The sequence below is a fragment of the Dinoponera quadriceps genome, unplaced genomic scaffold (assembly GCF_001313825.1).
Source record: "Dinoponera quadriceps isolate SergipeBrazil2010 unplaced genomic scaffold, ASM131382v1 scaffold6118, whole genome shotgun sequence".
NCBI lineage: Eukaryota > Metazoa > Arthropoda > Insecta > Hymenoptera > Formicidae > Dinoponera > Dinoponera quadriceps.
In genome coordinates this window covers 922,588-944,254 of record NW_014562572.1, presented here as the reverse complement: position 1 = coordinate 944,254, position 21,667 = coordinate 922,588, and the positions used below count along the sequence as shown (strand labels likewise).

The window sequence follows — 21,667 nt, the reverse complement described above, 5'->3', positions numbered from 1 at the left end:
CCCCCCCCCCCCCCGCCGCGATTCCGCTGGCTCGCGCGCGCGCACGACCCCTCGCAACGTTCGTGAGCAAGCGAGATTTAATCCGCGCGAACGTCGTGTACTCGAGTTCTCGAGACCGCGCTCGAGTGCACTCCTAAGCCGAAGATCCTCTCGCGAGGTATGCCCGATATTTTATCGGACTGTATCTTTTGTTTCGCGAATCGCGAGGGAGCATCCGAAGAATGAACGTCTTCCTTCGCTCTGGGATCAGCATACATCTCAGCAGAGCGCGAGCGCGAAAGTACTGGAGACATATTTCTTTGTTTTGCCAATAAACGACGTTCAAAGAGATAAAACGTCCCTTCGGAACTCCGCCGGCCGGCAGACCGCCTCCTTTCCGCGATAAAATCCAAACTGTCTCCGGCGCGTATCGAAGACCGCTTCCGATGAGAATTACTTAGTTTTTAGCGCGGAATTGCGCGGTCGCTTTATCACAGACCGTTTCTCATTTTCCCTTGAAAGGGGACGCGTTTTCTATTCGGTCCATTCGCCCTCGCTCGACACCAATTCTCCCCCGCCGACTTTTCCGCGGATTTCCTCGGTGATTATTTTTTCAACGGACGGAAATGGTAGCACAATGACGATTGAGATGTAAAATAATAACTGTATCGTTCTCGCAATATGACGTTTAGCAAATTGCAATCACGATGATGCACGTTCTCGTCACTTTTTTTTTTTGCAGTTTCCTCTTCTTTTCCAATGGTACTCTTTTGAAGCGAATCAGTGATAATATTTCTGAATAAAAGGATATTCTCATCTGAAACGTCGTTTTGTGGCTTTTGAGAATTATTTCTCAACTGTAAGACATACAATTTTGAATTGTTGCACATTTATCAATTTTGTCTATTTATCAATGTTTTAATTATATACAGCAATATCTTTTTCCAAGACGCGGTTTCAGCGACTCATCGAGAATTCGAGTGTTTTCCACCGTCTCATCTATTCGAAGGCGCCGCGAGCAGCCGCGAAGTTCCGTCGAAAATTCGCCGGATACGTTTAATGACCCGTATGTTCGGGGCCGTTCAGTGCCCCTTTATATCCCCCTCTCTCTCTCTCTCTCTCTCTTTCTCGTATACAGCGCGACTGCGGCGTCTGGTTATAATTAATGCACGATCAATTAATTTCGTCCCTTGTTTTACGCCGTCAACGACAAATTTACCGGATCATCGTCGCGCGGCTGGCGAATTTGCGCGTTTTATCGCCGCGCGCGTATCTATTTCGCGCTTCCGCAGTGTGTGAGTGCCGCCGATATGACGCTGTACAAATCGCGGCAATAATTGGCGCTCTCGCAAGTCTCGCCGGACGAGCATAATCGTATAATCGCGTGCGCGCTTGAATGTATTATGACTCGGAGTGTGTGTGTGTGTGAGAGAGAGAGAGAGTTTCTTTCGAAATTGATTTACGCACCGCGAGGTGTACGGCACATTGCGATTCGTGATTCACGAACGCACGCGCGTTTCGCTCTAAATAGCCTTATCCCTCTGCTTGTGAGCTTATTTACCGATATCACGGACAACACGCATTGAACATTCATGTCGTAATGAGTATAAAATAGCCGTGTCAGGCGCTGATGCGCGCTGTTTATTCGGGTCGCGCTCGCTGCCTTTCTCTCTTTCTCTCTCTTTCTTTTTCTTTCCTCCCTTACAATTTTTTATTAAAACGTGGCGCACATAAATGCCCGTTCGTAGTCCTCTGGGATTATTACCTTCTTCTCCTCAACATTGCCTTATCGCACGGAAGAAAAATAAATTCCCACACCTAAAACTGGCTATCCATATAATGCAACTGAAATTTAGTTGCTATACTAACTAATTTTTAGCTGTCGGAGCAAATTCTTTTTTTTGCAATACCTTTTGCACACTCCGCCTACTGTCTTCAACTGATGAACTGATTTGCATCGAATTTAATTCTGTTGTCTCTCAACATGTCTGACCTTCTTTCAATTATATTAGCCTAAACTATAATGTTGTTAACTAAAATTAATGGCTGCTCTATGTATGTATTACTTTTCTCAGTCTTATTCTTGTGAAGAGATATTATATCTCAATTTGAGTTTTGTATTGCTTCATAGTTGCACTTGAAGGGGATCTTTCCAGAACGTGTAATAAGTAATGCTATATCTTTCTCTCCCTTTCTCTTTCACTCTTTCTTAAACTGTGCATCGAATCGCGTCCTTTCTTTTATACGTGCTCCGTGGAAACTATAAATTCCAACGTAACCGGCGTTTCTAGATTAGATCGAGCCAAGAAATAAATAAACCGATGCTGCATCATGTGATAGACGAAGGGGAAGAATGATTTTTATGCAAATCAGACGAAGATATAAATGTAACGAACGGCAAAAACACACCGAGCTCGTTCTTACGGCCAATGTGCCAAGGAAGTGTCGTTTTCCCTGGAAATGTGTGTGTGTGTGTGTGTGCATGAGCGCGTGTGCGTTTTATATCTTCATTTTTGAAGCATAGTATCCGGGGCGACATTTCGAAGCAACGACACCGGTGAGCTATTTATTGCGAGCGTTCACCCGAGCTCGCGATCTCCATTTTAAATGTAATCCCGCGAAAGTATACAGCCGCGCGCGTCCAGGTATCGATAATGGTAACTGTAATCAAGTCGGAAGATGAAATTCGGTCGATCAATATCGTGGAGGGGCGGGAGTTGAACTGTAAAATAAAATCGATGCCGCGGTCGCGCGGCACGTCTGTGACGTTTCCGATGCCGGAGAGATTTTTTTAATTGAATTCCTATCCTTTTTTCCCGACGCGCGGTCTGCGCGACAGCGGGACGCGGTCGCATTTGAATACATAATTGGCAGTTTGTCCTCTCTCTCCCCCTCACTCATGTTCCGTTTCGACCGCGCCGAATCGCTGCTTTATGTCTTACCTTTGTGCGCTTCCTTTCGAACCGTCGGCCAATAAAGTGCGATTTAATTTCAATGTAAAAAACGAGGAATAACAATAGCGAGCGCACGCGCGCCGCGGAACATTAATGAAAATGTCGATATCGATATGTGTAGCTCGTGGCGCGCCCGCAGCCGCGTCCCCCGCTATATCTTTTATTTATTTACGTTTTTCCTCTTTGCACGGCTATCGATTACCGCTCGTATGAAACGCGTCTGTCTCTTGTTTTCTGCGAAACGAATGGCGCATGAGCTATCACTTTTGATTCATTCCTATATTGTTCATCCCGGACTCTTGTCGTATGATGTTCGTTAGATTTAATTAAGATCTCCGTCGCAGTTTCGCGCGATTTCAATGTTACACGGGGGAAAGAACGCGAGAAGAGGGAAGACGTGAGCAAATCTCTTTTTTGAAATAACAAAAAAGGGGAGAAAAGACTTGCTAGAGTCAAGTAAACGTACTTATCTGTTTTTCAGCTTCTCAAATCTGGTAATATTTTTACTAATTTAAGTATATTTTTATAGTTTGTAATAACTATTAATAATAATAGTAATTACATATTTAAATATCTACTCGAACACAGTAATACCTTAATTTTTTAATGAATTAATGCAAGTGTAAAATGGTACTAAATTTGAAAATATTTACTAGAATTACGTAATACTTTAATTACGGGTTAGTTAAAATGAAAATGGCGACAAAGTTGAGCGGTCTCACGGACCGGAATGTGGCGAATTAAAGACTCGAAAATAAGTGTGGCTAGCTACCCAGATAGCACAATGTCCAATATCAGAGTATAAGACATCTTTAAGGTATCTTTAAAACATCTTAAAGACATCTTATGTTCCGGTTTTGAACATCGTGCTGGGTAGAGTTAACACATACAAGTTGACGTCTACTTACGCAAGGGAAACGTCATATTGTATACGGTCAATTATATTTCTACTTCTAGTAAATACTTGCTAGAGAATATTGGAGCGACCATTTTACTCGGAATAAAGTAAATATTGCTCGAACGGTAGCACTTTATTGTAATGTAGAACAGTCCGACTTGGGCGTAGCGGGGAATTGTAGCAAAATGTTTCGCCGCGAATTTTCCACGCGACGCGCGCTTCCGAAATTGGGGCGCGATTCTTTTCCGCGCCGAACGAGCGCGCGGGACTCCTCGTCGCTCTGCGAATGCGGCAACGCGATGTGACGAGTTCCGGCGTGACTTTCGCGCTCTGCTCGCGGCTTTTACCGCCACAAACAACCATTTTCATTTAGCTTTCCCGCGGCGCTAAGTGAATTTTGCCGGACGCCTTTCTTCCGTTTTCCCGTCGCATATACGTTTGAGCTCGGCGCTGCCGTTATTATTGCATAGTCCGGCTGAATCTAATCCTTGCTTTTCATAAAATCCGCCCGGCCGATTCGCAGCGTCGGCCGGCCCGGTGCGCGCTCGTAAAAAAGAGTCGGCGTATATCCGTCCTCGTCGCCGCGCGTAATTCCGAAGGAAAAACGCCGGACGTTAATTATCGCCGTCGGCAGGAAAATATTTTTCCCGCGGTTATTTCCCCGCCGCGCAATAATGGGACGCTTTCGCGTGTTATTAGAGTCGCGCGAGCGAGCGTAGGGCTCGTATTTAGCGAGGAGTGGGTTACAAGTACGCACGCGTGCGGATAGACGCGATGTAAATGCTGAGTATACTCGATGGTTTTGTGTGCTCTCGTAAAGCAAGTTTAACATCGCCACCAGCGATGTTTGACCGAAATTGCGATATACATTCCGGGATTTTCGCGAAATTCAGCCAAATCTGGAAATCTCGCGTCCTTAAATGCCAAATATATCGCGCAATTCCGAAGTTTCATCGCGTTCGTCGATATACACCTCGATGACGAGCGCGAGATCAATTATTTTCATTGGGAACGTCGATGCTGCACAATATTTTTCTTCATTTTTTTTTTTCTTCTTTTTTTCGTGCGATCTTCCAATTCTCGTCGTTGATATATTTTGGCAGTCAAACGTGGAATTAAAGTGCTTCCGGGTCTGATTTCTCCTCGAAATTGAAGATGGGACAACATTTCGATGTTCATTCGAACCGATATAGTGGTTTAATTAGTGGACAATTTCGGAATAGTGGACAGTTTCCATTCCTCGACAACTATCGATTCTTCGTCATATTACATCATCCTTAGCACGGTCAGCGTCATGTATGCTGTATACCATTCCCCAGGCGAAGAGTTACACGATTTTCAGCCTTATGCATAATGCATAAGGTTGAAAATCGCAGAAATAACTCTGGTTGTAACAATAGAATGACAATCGCTCTAATTATGATAGTTTGGACTTTATGTGCACATAAGGCTAAAAAGGCAAGTAAGTCGGCCCCAAAACAGCAGTCATGATGCACAAATATACAAAACTAATGCGTCTGATTGGAAATTTTCAGTATTACTATGTAAACAGTATTGACGGAATTTGCTGTGCGTTCCGTACGTTTTAAATAATCGCAACGAATATCCCGAAACTCGTCCTGTCGCGGCCATTTCGCACCCTTATAACTATCGTAATAACCGTGCAAATCTTTTTTTCTTTTCCTTTCACGTCCTCCTTTTCACCTTCGTTCCCCCCTAGCCATTATTATCAGCGCTCGTATTATCAACTAATCCGCCATCCCGGATTCCGCCGTTCTCATTTGCCGCTTCGCCTCAACTAAAAAGAGCCTTTCTGCGCAGCACGGAGAGAGAGAGAGAGAGAGAGAGAGAGCGAGCCGTTGCACCGACTCGATATGCACTTCAATTACAACGCGGCGCATCACAAGCCGGCTTGCAGCGCGATAAAGAGAGCAAGGGGTAACTGCTGATACGCCCATCCTTCCGTCACCCTCTCTCCCTTTCTCTCTCTCTCTCTCTCTATCTATCTCTTTCACTCTAACCTTAACTCTCTTTCTCTCTGCTTCTCGCAAAATAGTCTCATTGTTTCTCGCGTCCGATTGTCCCGAGGTCGTTCGCTCTTTCAGAGCACGCATATGGTGTGTCGAAAGATGGAAAAAAGCTCGCAGGAGGGGGAGGGAGGGTCCGGCGGTAACGGGCAAATTTCTTCGGGCGCGATGCAACGGCTCCGCCATATGTCATTAACCGACGGTATTCATCGGCCGTCACCCCAGGTGTGTACGTCGGCCGACGCGAGCGTGCGTGCGTGGCTCGTGCGTCAACTCCGCGGGGGTCGCCCCGTGACTTCATTATCCACTTAACGCCGCGCGCCCGCTTTTTTCCTCGCGGAGACTCGCTTCCTCGGCGCGCGTTTAATACCGAGCGCATTCTCTCTCTCTCTCTCTTGTTCCACGCGGCGCTAAAATGTATTCGTACAATGTGAACATAAAAGTACCTTCTGCACCTTTCATTAAACATTTATTACTCTCAATATATCTCAGAGCGAAATTTCGTTCGCAAAGTATATAAGCTTGATAATATAAATTGAAATCTGGATCGGAAAGTATTTTACAACGATAGTTCTAAACTTTTCCAAAAAATGTTATCATTTTTACATATACCTTTGCCATTCACTTCTTTCCTGTAACCTAAAAAATTTTGTTTGGTTAATTAAAAAAGTATTTTATATCGCATCCAATCACGTATAACAAAGTCCTATTTCGAAATAACGGGCAAATCGAAAAATCGGCGGAAAGTGTGGGCTAGCGTAGCCATTAGTGTGGACAGAATAATATGGAAAACTTTCCGCCTCTTTTTCGATTTATCCGTATTCCGGAAAACTATTTCTAGGAAAATGTGAGATCCACTTGGAAGATCAAATTTGGTCCAACATAAGCCAAACCCGAATAGGGCGAAAAAATGGCCTTAATGATATTCCTCCTTTTTGTTTTCGCTGTTTTTAGCATGAAAATAGATCGTTCCAAGGCAACGTTAAATTGAAATCTCTTACGATTCCGAGCGGCGGTACTTTCCACTAACACTTCGAGCGAATCCCCGCTCCGCTTTCGAGTGAGATTTCACTCCGAGAAATTCACACAACAGATTAATACGATGATATCGTACATCGCATATGGAAATTTTATTTATCGTGGAGGAGAGACGAGAGCATAGAAGGAGAGTGTATTTAATTAAAACAACCGGCCTGTGTTCGAGTGAATCACGTTCGCCGCGGGCTGAGGATCGATCGAGCCGAATCGAGAAGCGGAATTCATCCACCGCGTAAGAGCTCGCGCGGGGTTCACCGGCGGAATGTAACAAGCGGTGTTCGCCGAGAGCCCGTGAAGCGCGCCCGTACATACCAGCCGGAGGGTTAAGCTGTCTCGGGAAACACTCTGTGTACTGAGAATCGCTGATGGTTAACGTAATACGAACGTGACACAGACGCTGCCACTCGTCCTTCTCCGTGCATACGTACGTTATCCGCGGAAACTCGCGCGTTGATTATTGCAAGTGCGCGAACACGCGCACGTTGCGGCGTGCAGTGCGTGCGTGCGTACGTGCTTACTCGCGCACTCTTAGCCGCTGTTGGGTTCTTCAGACACAGCTGGAGGAACAGGGAGTGCCGGCGAGAGATACGCGAGAAACTCCGGCGGTGTGAGGAGAAATGAATTCATATTTACGGAAGTTGCATGCATATGTAGAGCTTTAAAGCGGGTTTGCGCGGGGTGATACAAGAGAGAGGGAGTAAGAGGAGAACCAGCCGTGCGCGTAGAGTTCAGTGCGACACCACGTGCGAATTACGCCGGTGAATAAAGAACGGGCCGATATTCGCGATCGAACGGCTCGTTTTCGTCGCGATCGTCACGGCTTCGACGCGTTGCGATTTCGCGAGCGCGCATCACAAACGGGCGTCGCGTGTTTCGAGCTCCACGCGGAATAATAATACCCGATTGAGAAATAACTGCTGACGAGGCTCAATATCAATTTATATTAGTAGTGACATGCGTGTAATGCTATTATCATCGACACTATAGTAAAACTTACTAGAAAAATGGCTTTCCCGATTCTTTTTCTGATTAAAATAGAAAAAAAGGGTAAGTTTGGCGCCGAAAATAACTATAATTTTCAATCAGTGTGCGCACCGGCAGATTCAGCGGGGGAATACGGTGGAAAAATCGTTGCCGTGTAATTTAATTATTAGTCTCGGTGTAACGGGAGGGTCGAAGTAATTAAAATTTGCGCGGTGCAAATTGAAGTAAGTGATTATTCCTACCTACCTACCTACCTAACTGAGACTCCTCTCGAACTTCCACGTCGTGCGGAAGAAGTATGTATTATATTTCGACGGGGGCGCATGTGCATAATTAATGCAAACGAGGATCCTTCCTTATCAGGATACCACGCACGGCTCGCTCCTAATTAATATCAAGACCGCTTCTAGAGGGACCACGACGAAGGGCTTTTAATCCGGCCACGGTCTATATCAGCGCGATGCCGTGCAGCAAGCGTGCGAGACAACCGAAGATTACACGTTACACCGTTACGGGCTGCTATTTTCTTCAAGAATTCGTCCCGTTGGTCGAAAAAAGAAAAATAAAAACGAAACACGCTCTCCTTTACGCGTTTCGAAAGCACCTCGCGCTAAGTGATTTTACGCAGTGCAATTTATTGCACGAAACAATTACAAGCACGTAATGATTCTTCGGTAAATATAATTTATTTTCTATTTATCATGCACGTAATTATAAATAAAAACCGTCGTTGTTACAAGACATCACTGCTCGTGAATTTGAAACAACGGAACGGTAACTTTTTTCGCGCGGCAATATTTAAATAAATAATATAATATATATATTTAAATAAGTAATATTACGAGAGTATAAATCCCGAAGGCACAGGTGAAATCACTCTAATTATAATAACAGAGTCGGCGAAAAGGGTGCGTTTATCTTTACGAACGTAAATATCTCGAAATTCGATTTTGTATCACTTTACTATTTAAAGGGGATATAATTCAACGCCGATCGTTGCGATCAGAGCTCGAAGTTTTTCGATTGTGAAAACTGTCATTCATCTGATACGCAGGGCGAGCCGTTGATTGTTTGAATGTTTAACGCCGATTGTTTGCAACACTCTCGCTATATGCCCAACAATAAATTTGAACGGTTAGTCAGTAGATCATGCCGCTTTTCGTGGCAATAAACCGATACCCGATATGACCCGCTTTGCTCGGGATTTTACTACACTCTAGCCTATTAAATGAAACTTACGGCGAAATTTGCGGGAAACACGCGTGGGCGCACGTGATAATTAACCGACGATAACTCGCGTAATTTATTGGACATGATTACATTTTCGTAAAAATGTTCCGCCTTAACTATCTCCTCCATCCAATTTCGAGAAAGCGAAATTTCAAGCCGGCGTACAATTAATCAATTTCGCGCTTCTCGCGTGTGTATTATTATGCGTTTCTCCCACGATTTGTTTGCAAATTTAATCACGCTTCAACGGACAAGGTTACAAGACCTGTCACCCCGCCCACTCCTCGTGTGTAAGCCCAGTTACTCGATGCGCGCGGACAAAATGTTGAGTCAGCGTCGCGCTTGGTGTTGTTTCTCACATTTATGATCAAGTTGTAGAGGCTTTAGACGAAATCATCGCGGTGGTGTTTATATGTGCGTATACTCGCGCGCGCGCGCGTGTGTGTGGATGCCGCATAACTACTTCCCTCACGCGAAAACGCGCGCGAAACAGAAAGACGACTGACGTCCTGCTGAAATATTATCCTCGTAAAAGAGACAGCGCGCCGCCCCATCGCTCCAGGGTAATCCGGGTATGTCTTGTGTATTTCAGCGCGACGACGACATCGGCGAGACTAGATAAACGGCGTTGTCTAACAGGGTCGGTTCAAGATACGCCGGGGCCCCTCGCGCGAAATGAGATCTGAGGCCCCCGGTTATAAATCCACGTAGGTCATCAATTTGACACGAGCAAATCTGTGCGAGCGCGCTGCACGTCGTATCGTCCGTTACCGAGGCCAGACATTTCTGTGAAATTTCTGGCCCGAAATTGAAGCGCGAATCGATCCCTTCAGCTCGTCCGCCTCGTTGAAAATTTCCGAGTGCGTCCAAGTCGATTTTTACGCGTATTAGCTGAAAAAATTGTCTCGCGTTGAGTATTTTGCAAATATTTACTTAGAGGGATGTGTGATTTTTACTACGAGGAGGCTGACACCAAATCTGATAGAAGCTACCGACTTGATTATGATAATTAATAGATATTATTTTTCTACAATACCGAAAACTATCTCACGACTTGGGAGGGGAGAGAAAAGAGACATATATGTATGTTGAAATAATAATAATCTTTATTTACGTAAAATAAAAAAACCTTTAATAAAACTGGAAATAAAATAAATAAATAGTTAATTATTAGTACCTTAAGATAAAAACACGAATACGTGTGTAGGGCATTTATAAGATCGCACACATTAAAGAATTCTAAACTCAGATGGAGTTCCATAGAAGCCAACATAATCTAAGAATGAATTCGCTGTCGTATAAATTATGAAGTTTATTGCTAGCGGTATTTCTGGCTTCGGTGTGCACGGCCCGGAGATCTCGGGTGTTTTGGGCCCGGCATAATGTCGAGCGGGCTCGCGTGCGTGCCGGACCCGTATTGAGTGTACGAGGAGAAATAGGTATCTCGCGTAATAATTATGTGGGCCCCTTTTTGTGAGGCGGCCACGTGCACGTTTTTGCAGCGAGGGGAGCAAAATCACACTTACGGTATATGTTTACTGCCCCCATGGAATTCGCGGTGCAAACCTTTTTGTTCGACTTAATGCTCCCGAGGGGCACCGTAATTGGTGCTGTTAATCTGTTTGTTCTTCCGTTTCGCGTTTGCGAGTTCGTTCTCGCTCTCGAAGGTACACTCGATAATGAACGGATATCGCATCGATACCTCGCGTGTGTATTTCTCTCTCGTCTGCGAGTACTTTACGCAAAGCTACACGAGCGGATAAAACGCAAATATTAAATAATAAAAAATAAATTATCAGCAATTTGGCGTCCCGAAGATATACATGGCCATAGCTTTTCGCAAGAACGAGGCTAAGTTTTAAGATCGCAAATTGTAGGCTGAGAAACTTTTCTCGGCAAGTAAGAAATTCCTCGGTTGTCTTGACGATTACAGTTAAATCGTCGTATTACGGTGATTCCATCATCATCGCGAAGTCGCAAAACATTTCTTCGAGTCTTTTACGTCGAATCTATTCTCTTATATATATTTGATGAACCGTTAAGACTAGTTTATCCCGTATTTTCTTTACAATTTCGCGAAGAGACCATCCGCGACGAGAAGCATAAACCGATGACCTGAAATTTAGACCCGACGAGAAAGAAGGACAAACGGGAGGAAAAGACGCGTGGGTTCATTCAGTTGTCGCGAGAGCAGGTAGGAGTTTCGGTCCGCGTATTTCCAGCGGCGGTACGGACAGAAGTCGCAAGGACGCGCATTGCGGGAAAGGCTGGGACGGTATACATATACGCCATATAACATATGTACAAGCGTACACACGCATAAACACACACGTATGCGCACACAACATAGAGCGAGCGCAGCCAGATAGAAAGGGATGCGGCATCAAAGCGCGAGACAGGCCAAACCAGTTGTTATATCCTCGAGAAGCATTCGAACTCCGACATGAAAAGAAGAGCCCGCAGTGTTAACGAGGATCCGCGTGGAAACGCTTCGGGAAGGAGAAACGAGAGGAGAGAGAACTGTACGGGCTCGTTCGCGCGTGACGTAGACGACGCGACAGGGGGAAAGAAAGGGGTAAGCCGACGCGAGAAAGAAAGAAAGATAGATAGATAGATAGATAGATAGAGAGAGAGAGAGAGAGAGAAGCGACCGGAGAAAGAGGAGACGGGCGAAGAGAAGGGTAGGAAAGAGGGGACGTGAGTTGTTCCCTCCGAGCACTCACGACCCTCACGACTTGTTCGCTCACTCGTTCGCTCGCTCCTCGCGCTTCTCTCGCCCTCCTTCTTTCATCTGTCTCGCGCCGAGTGCTTGGGAAGCTGATCCCAATTAAAGCGAGTAGATATGCTACCACGGTGGCTCAAGGAGAGAGGTCGGGGCGGAATTCATCGTCTCGATAGCGACGGAGACGGGAAGGGAGAAAGACGCGGTCGTGGTAATATGCCGGATGCGATCCCTCCGCGGCGGAAGCGGAGGAGGCTCGGTTATGGCCGATGAGGGGCCGATGAGGGGTTAGATGGGTCCCGCGATAAATTGAGGAGGGACCACTGCCGGAATTGATCCTTCAAGGGCGGAATTTCGAGTGCTTCCTTCGTACGCTCGGCCGTTTGTTTGTTTAGTCGCGCGTGTTGACGGGATCGATCGATAAGACGCGCGAAGGCTGCTTGCCGGAGAAGCGATCGCTCGATCAAATCGCCCCACGGAAATCCCCTTGTGCGGTCAGTCGATACTGCACGCTGCTGGAGTTGGTCGGTCGGTCGTGCTCGCTCGTGATCAACACGCTGGTCTTTCGCGAATGACCGCTACTGCTTCATTTATGTGCCGGGTCAAGCCCTCCGAGTGCGTTTTGAATATGACGGTGGTAACGTCCGAGAAACGAGCGAGTCGTACCACCGCGAAGGGTGAATTGCTTGATGTTTATGCGGGACGCGTTCGGAGGTTTGAATGCCGCTTCTCCGACCGGTCGACCACAGACTCGCCGGCATGGTAAATGCGTGCAGGGGGCGCGATTTTTCTCTCTGTCTCTCTCTCTCTCTCTCTCTCTCAAACGACCGCTTTTATCGCCCGTTATTAAGCCCGAGCGATAAGGGGACGGTATTAACCGTTACGAAAGTACGAAATGGTATGAACATAACGCGCACAGAATAGATCTCTTTGCTTCCCCTACGATTTTACCCTGCGATTGATCAAAGTAGGAAAATACGAGGAGGAAATAACGGGAGAGACCTGGTGATATATACGAATTTTTCTACAAACTTTTCGTATCTTTTTGCGTCTCGAAATTTCATTAAAAGGGTATAAAAATGTTCTTTGAAATTCTCCTAATTGGAGCACCGACACGTTCGGTACGTACAAGCTGCGGGATTTTTTGTATCAATTGAATGTTTACGCTAATTGACAGCCGGAGATAGCGATAATAGTCGCGTGCGGCACAATGCAAGCTGCACAACCAATCAGCGCCACGAAAGAGAAGCTTCAGCTCATACTTGGAATAAGAATGGGAATCCCAAGTGATATCGTAGTAGGATAACCTATTCTGAGACAGCTTTGGTATTCTAATCGGAATCTATGCTGCATCCGGTAAAATCCGGGGACATTTCTATACGGGAAACGCGGCAACAAATTCAGAACTTCTCTCTCTCTCTTCTTGAATTTTTCCGGGATTTGTACCGACCTCGGAAACAGGAAACGCAATAATTATGACAATTCATCGGAATATATAGAGGGATGTGCGAAAGTAATTTACGCGAATCTCGATAATTTGGCGATGTGTTTTTAACGCGAGACGAGACGGACGTTACACTGGCCGAAACACACAACGGGTATCATTTATCAGTTTGGTTAACGAAAATATCACGCCGGATCCCGCCGGATCTACGTACGCTTTGTTCTTTTCCCGTCCGCGCTTTTTCTGAAAGAACGATCGCGTGCAGCCTTCTAACCGGATTTAGCAGCTGCGGCTCGCATTCGGCACCGCCGTCGTTACATTACACAATGCGCGCCCGACAAGATCGTTCACCGGTGCGGATTTATTCGCGACGCGCGAACCAACGGGCGACGCCTGGGAACAGAGGCGCGCGTTCTCGCATGAAAAATTTCCGAATGACTGCCGCTATCAGCGTTATTAACGAAAGCGTCTCATATCTCGCGACGACGACAAAGAGAGACGGAACGACTGGGGAAGGATAACCGCGGGGGCTGCGACGCGAACAAAGAGTGCGTCGCGCGACGAGGAGAGAGGAGGAGAGACGACGGGGGAGAAGCGAGAAGGGACGCAGCACGCGGCGCGACGGAACGATGTAGGGAGTCATACATTAATTACTCGGATGTTATATGCATGTTGATGGGATACATATGTATGAGCACTCGTAAGTAAGTTGTGCCGGGAGGGAATACACGAGTATCGAAGCCCCGGCGTTCGCGTCCTCCGGACAAGTGCATCGCTGCATTGTCCCGGCGTCGTCGCGTCTGGTCTGGATGCAGCCCGGAAAATTGCGCGCTTGCGGCGCATTAAATTAAAACCCGAACAAGGCGAAACGTCGGGAATTGTCGCGCGCATTCACGCGGATAAATGCGCGGAGGTGTACGTTACGTAAAAATCGAGAACGAGCGCGGGGGTGGATACGAGGAACGTCTCGGAGTTATCGCGTTCGCCTTCGCGATTTTTCGATACACACGGAGCCACGAAGAAAAGGCGCTTAATATCCGCGTGGGAAATCTCTTGGGATTTAATTGGGGTCCAGCCCGATCTCGAATAATTATAGATCCTTTTCCCGTCCCCTCGTGCTGTAACTCGTAACGACAATTTCGTTGTCGTTAAAGTATCGTTGTACAGTTATTTCGTGATACATTTTGCTCGCGCAAAGATTTGTATATGTATGTATATATATCGAACTTGCGTTTAAACGTGTATAAACTTCTTCGTCGAGATGATTAATGTCGCGTTACTTGATACCGTTTGAACCGTTAAGAAAATTATCGTATGGCTTAATGCGATTTCGAAGATTCGGGAATGTGTTTTATTCGCGAGCGAGACTGCAAGTTTAGGTGGTTTACGAGGAAAAAATGTAACTATATTTCACAGCGTGTATACACTGTCTAGTTGAGCGGGCAAACGCGCATGCTGTTTCGCCGTAAAAGGTATTTGCGGAACGCGGACATTTATAGCGGAGATTATCAGCGAGCTCTTTCAGAAAATACGTCAATTTTCGCGGGCAGTCACCGCGCATGCGAAATCAAAACCTTTCTGTTCGCTTTTCTGCTGAAAAAGCAAACGCCCTGCATTTTTCATTGACTTTGCTGTTTACCGACACAGCGAGGCGAGAAGAGGCGAGGATAAGAGGGGAAAGAGAGTTAACCGGATGAAATTTATAAATTTTCATGCGTCGATTATCTTGAAATTAAACTTTGCCACACCGCCGCAGTCCCGGCGCGGCCTGAATTTTTCATTGGTGCTCCGCGTGAAACGCTGCCCTTTTCGCCCGAGCTCATTGTTTGAGGATTAACGAGTTAATCGAATTCGTCTCATGAGAAAAAAGCGAGAGAGAGAGAGAGAGAGAGAGAGAGAGAGAGAGAGATAAATCGCTGTCACCGGATAATTCCAAATATAGCTGGTTGATATTGTAGTCGCGGTCTTAAAAAAATTTTTACTTGAACTTTCCGTTCAGTTAAAATTCGCTCGCAAAGGGACATCAAAATGCAATTAGAAATTTTTATGCTCAATTTAATAATCCAACCCGAACGTATCTCCGTGCTATTTCTCAAAAAGCAGATATAGAAAATTAGCGTTGAAGGCTGCCCGCGCGACAGAGGAAGGTACGACGAACGCGAAAGTTCAAAGCTAGCTTCGCCGCGACTTGTTAGCGCGATCTCCGTAATGCGATTGTAACTTATACATGTCCGGACGAGACCATGCGATTGGGGACTCCTCGACTCGCCTTTATTTATAACGGTACGTGACTGCATTCTTGATTGCGGTAAATGCGCGAAAACCGCTTTTGTCAGTCGCCGATACGGTATGTGGGATTTCGTCCTATTCGCACGAATGACCGCGTAACTGGAATAAATAGTGAAGATTTTTCAACTGAGATGTACCTCTTTCTTGGACGATTAAAGAGAAAATATCGTTGCTTTAACAATGAAATTAAATAATAATTATACGCAGTAAAACATTTTGTGTCAAATCTAATACGTTTCACATATCCCAAACGGTTCATACAAGTTTTTGTATTAACAGTTATTATCGTATCAGATAATTAGTTAACTAGCTTTCTATATAATCGGTTCAAAGTCTAAATATTCTCGTAATTAGTGTTCGGTATAATGAATAAGTGTGCGGATACTCGAAGCGATAACCTCCCTTACCGTCGATGTTACGTCGATATTTCTTCTGAAAAGTTGCGTATTTTCGGTTTTCGTAATTATCTATGAATTTTTCTTCCGTTCGCAGACGCGAGGAACTCTCTCTTTCCTCTTTCTCCTTCACTCTTTCCCTCCCTCTTCTGCGCGTATTCCGTGAGCTAGATACGTACTTATTATAAGTTAACTGGATATAACGACGAGAAAGTATATTTAATTCATTAAACTCCCGAAGAAGTCGGATCTCCGGTGTATAATTTATCAAACTCTATTCGCGATTGACGTAGCGTTCCTTTTTTTTTCTTTTCTTCCTCGTCCTTTTTTTCTTTTTATCGAGAACATTGAAATAACTCGGGGATTGAAAGTTAAGTGCAATCCGTGCGCAATCTCTAATAATGAATCAGCCTTATCAACTAAATTGTCGTCGTACGCGACTCCCGATCATCACGTACTTCATTTTTACCGATGACGGAATAAGAGGAAATCACGAAGGGTAAGGCGTGCACGTATAATCGGAATATTTAAATCAGAGACGAGAATAAAATCACTACGGTCTCCGGAAAGGTACAATATCGCTCGAACGTAGATGAAAAATATTACAACGATTTTCTTCGATAACGGAGACTGCGTTAGACCGTTTCATAGAAGCGGACACATTTATTAGGAAGAAAACCGAAGAATTATTGCTATACCTCGGATCGATCGTTATTATGATTTCAACTTTATTACAAATCACTTGGGAATATGTGGAATATATATATATACATTTTTGTTCGATACTTGAAATGCAATTAAATTAGCGTCCAGCCACGTTAAAGCTGGTTTAGAACTTCGGCGGATTCAAGTAAAGCAAAGCTCATGCGCGCGTCTCCACTTACGAGAGTCGAAGATTGATTTGAATTTTTCCGGCGGTGCATCATGGGGGTTCGTCTAATTTAATTGGAGCAATTAGGAAGCCGTAGTCAAAGTTGTCTACTTGACGGCGCGACTTTCTCTCTCTCTCTCTCTGCTTTGAGTTTCTTCGTTCGCGGGAGTACCGCTTTTTGCAGGAGAAAAGAAGAAGAAGAAGGAGGAGAAGAAGAAGAAGGTGAGATATTCGTCTTTCGCTTGTTCTTCCTTCTGCGCACCCCGCTTGATGGAATGCATAATTAATTTTTCGAGCCGGGTGTCAAGCACGGTCTTTTTCACGAAATCACGGCGATAAGAGTAAGTGGATTACCACGAGCGTTGAGAGTGTTATGCCTTCTCTAATTTTACGCGAATTTATCCGAGAGCCCTTGGTCGTGTCTACAAGACGAAACTTTCGCTAACTTATAAATTAAGACGGTCGAAACTGTTATTCTTGCGGCTTTCTCTCTCTCTCTCTCTCTCTCTCTCTCTCTCTCTCTCTCACTCACTCACTCACTCACTCACTCACTCACGAAAGTAAAATAAGTCCGGAGAGAGGCGCAACTTATTTATCTCAGGAAGCTCAAGCCAAAAGAGCAAAACACAGGAACGTATAAAAGTATATATACAGATGTATATGTTTTTACTGCGCGATAAAAATGGAGCATGCGAGAAGCGAGATATTGGTAAAACTCATTACTCATTTATACCGTCCGCACTTGAGCGTAGAACTTCATCGGTTGCAAAATAATTCGCGGCTTAATTACTTCATTTCGTGCGGCATTACGCAACTTTGGCAATTTCGTGTTGCCTCGTCTTCGCGCCTGTTCGCACTACATTTCGCGAAGTTATACCGCACCGTCTAGCACATTTTCGGAAGTAAATGAAAATTTGACGATGTCGAGACTCGATTGGTTGTGTCCGGCAAGTGTTCGCCCTTGTCTAACTTCTTAATATGTAGGAAGAATCTCGAAGAACAACAGCAATCCAAGCAACAACAAAATTAAATGTAAAATCAGGAATCGCAATTTTCAGGATTAATATAGAATAAGATGTGGATGTTCCACTATATAGTTATATTATCGGACTTATTAAGGACAAAAGGAGATTGTCACAAATTGGAACACTGTTACTAATAAGGACATTCGCCTTATCATTTTCGACTCGCGAAAGAGGTCGAAAATTTATGAATTTTTGAATAATTAACAACACGCCTAGTTCGTACAAATTTTAGGCGCGCAATGAGCTGAAATAATTACCGAATTATTTCGAATAAATATGCGATATTTCGCTCGCAAAGTCCCTCGAGACCTGGAAGTTGCCGCGCTCGCAAACACTCACGGGCAGGAAATGCGCGTCCCGGATTTTCTTTACAATTAGCATAGTAAGGCTTCGGACTGCACTGAATATCAGTCCTCGGATGAAGAATTCCGCACGATGCCCTCGGTCTCGAAAAGACCCGGGACGCGCTAAAAAGCGGACAGACAATTGTGCGGCCTCTCGACGACCGCAATTAACGCGCGCGCGCGCTTCTGGGGGGAGCCCAAGAATCGCTACAACTCCGCAGCAACGTCGACGCGCTACCGATTCGAAGCGAGCGGCAATTAAAAGCGGCCGCGGCTTATTTCGCCGCGGCATCGATTATTGGTCATTGTTTGAATGGAGACACGCCGCGCGTAGGAAGAAGGAAAAGGGAAACAGGAAAAATTCATTATGCATTCCGAGCAGTGGGAACATCGCAAAAAATATAGAAGGGAGAGAAAGAGAAAAAGAGAGAGAGAGAGAGAGAGGGAGAGAGAGAAAGGGAGTAAGATAGGGAGGGGAGGGGGGCAGAGGGGCGGAGAGCGCGTCAGAAGAGAGAGAGCCTCTAGGATCCACTTGTGCTCTTTGCTCGATGAAAAGTGCTATTCGCTAAGGAAGAAAGAGAATGAAAGGGGGAGATGAGAATGGAAAAAAATCAAAGAACGGAATGAAGAAAAAGGACGACCGCGCGACCGCAGGGGAATGGGAAGGAGGAGATTCCGAGAGTCTTTTCTACGCGGCTATCTACAGGGTGACCGCGAATAAAGCTCGAGAGATTTTCGGGGATTATGAGACGGACGTTGACTCTGAACTGAACTTAACTCGAGATAAGGCGAGATAAATCGCACGTAATTGCTGATGTTCTCTCTCTCTCTCTCTCTTTCTCTCTCGTAAAACTTTCCGCGACAACGCGATTGATAATAAAGCGATGTCCCAACTTGGAAATCAGTGCGAAGAAATCGCAAATGAGCATCGTGTCTCGAATTTCGCGAGCACGTTTTTACGAACTATACGACGTCAATTAAAAATAAGGAGGGAGGTAGGGTGAACTGTGTCGGCGTAAAACTACCAGCCGGCTTACGAACTGCCGGTCAATTACAAAAGTAATTACGAAATTATACTTATGTATTTGAATTATGAGATTTTCATAATTGACACGATTAATTACGCGGGGGGCACGTTAAAATCCAAATAATTTAATTTCAAACTTAAAATTGATATTGATCGCGCGGGCGCAGCCTTCCTAAATAAAATTAATCCACGCGAAATATAAATTTACGTCGTTCTCCCGCCAGAGATGAATACGATAATTTTTAAATGTCATTTAGATTGTTAGCGGGCCATTGTTTAAGCGATCTCCGACGTCCACGCTCTGTGCGCGCGCGTTCGCTGATTAAATCTTTTAATTAAACACTGTAAATTTTCGGCGCGTAGCCTACTTAACGCTGTACGCAGTTAAAATCGGGGGAGGAGATCGAATCGCCCGATTAATTAACCGATAACTTCGTCGCTTAGTCCATCAAATGTGATAATAGAGAGTCGCGATTACAATAAATAATTCAAGCTGCGGATGAATTATGCATTCCGGATTTCTTGACGGTGGCTGGGCAAATTAATCCTATCAATTAATTAGTCAAGTTCAGAACGAGCCTCCGTGTTTGGCACGGTAATTTCTTACGAGCTCGAACTCACCCCGGTAGACACACTTCGGTGAATGAGACGCAGGAAACCGGAAGAGCGACTGAGTATCGGCGGCGGCAGCGGAGGAGGAGGATGAAGAAGAAGAGGATAGGAGATCACTTCGAGCGCGTAAACAAGGGCTCATCAATCATCAAAGTGCAAGGAAACGAGAGCCCATTATGGATGAGGTTCCATAAGGAGAAATCTTGGATATTTTCTGTCCCACTCACTATATTTCTGTTCGTCTCTCTCTCTCTCTCTCTCATCCCACCGCACATACACACACACTCTCCCACTCTCTCCCCCTCCCCCAAGTCGATATATATCTGCCCGTGCATAAATCTCGACGCTTCGGCGCGTGACAGCCGAACTCGCGCAAATATGTCGCGCCCTCGTGGAAGGAAGATGCACGATCTCTCCTCCTCGCGAGAGATGTATTATAGATCCGTGGCGGGGATTAAGAACTGCTCGAATCGATCGTTCGCCTGTCGGCGAGACGCCGATGAAGATGGACACGCGAGGGTTGGCGGGATAAGCGGCGGTGCGAAAGAGAGAGAGAGAGAGAGAGGGGGATGGCGGGGAGGATAAATATGGAAAGATAAATCTATCTGGCATTCTCGGCGGAGAAGTGGGAAGATAAATTTAAGAAGGCGGTCCGTCCGTTACAGAGCCTCGGAGCCGCGAAAGTGGTCACATCACGGGGCTTTCTAACGAACCGGGAGATAAAGGCTGTAATTAAATCCTATATTTCAATGTTGAAAACATCCACTCGAAAGTGGCGATCGAAGGTATCTCCGACTTCGATATCTTACCCGGGAAGATACTCGCGAAGATATTCCTCGAAGTATCGCGGAATGAGTGGGGTTCGGGTTTCACGAGGAATTTTCTTTGATGAGAGAAAGCAGCACCAATTCGTCGCGAGTGAACATCCAGACGAGACTAAACTCGATAAAAATAAAATCGATAGTAAAACATATATGGGTATATATTTTCGCATATACTTTATGTACATCGAAATATCGATGCTACTTTGGCGCTCTTAAGGATACTTCGCGCTTACTTACTTAGATGGCTTAGAGATTGATAAAAACTTGCTTCGGCGATACTGACTTTTATTAGCTATTAAAATATATTTAAATTTATAAAAATATTACTTAAGAGATTGAAAGGCAGGTGACTATAACTTCATTCTAGCACTTTTTTCCTGTATATATTATTAGAATTGAAAATGAACTCTTTTTGCTGTCTTAGCTACTACTACGTTGCATAATTAAGGATACTCGAACGTTAAGTGCCGCATCAAAGAGGCCCCTGGTAAATTTATTATTTATCAAGCAAAATTTCTCTTTTGTCGATTTGGAAAGTGAAGTTTCTATTCTCGCACACGTGTATGTTTATAATTAAATATCTGAGAAACGATAAAGTTTATTGAAATTTCTGTTACGCATTGTTAGTTCGGTTAACTTTTGTATCAAGTATATATGTTTATCTTATATTTGGTCAAACGTTAGAACCTCCTTAAAAGTTCAATACAAGACCAAAATTTCGACTCGGGTATTCGCGTACTAATGTGAAGGTATCGCAGTTTACTTTTCAGAGCAAACTGCGAAGGATCGATTGACCCGGCGTTTCCGCTTATCACTCGGCGCGTCTCTCGTGTCATCGCGAATCGATATCGCGCGCGCGTCGCGAGTTATACCGTCGGGAGATACCCGGGCCGTATCGCGCTCGTAGCACGAAGAAGTCGCGCATTCCTGGCCCCAGGAGGTTCCCCCGGCCTTCCTTGCTTCCTCCTTCGCGTAGAAACAAGAGGAATTTTATTTAGTGTCTG

The 21,667-nt window shown here is 45.1% G+C and overlaps 1 protein-coding gene across 4 annotated transcripts in view; it reads right to left on the bottom strand.

Annotated features, from left to right (window-relative positions):
• LOC106751148 (nephrin-like) overlaps nt 1–21,667 on the bottom strand; it is a 277,537-nt gene that overhangs the window by 51,926 nt on the left and 203,944 nt on the right. The window lies entirely within an intron of this gene.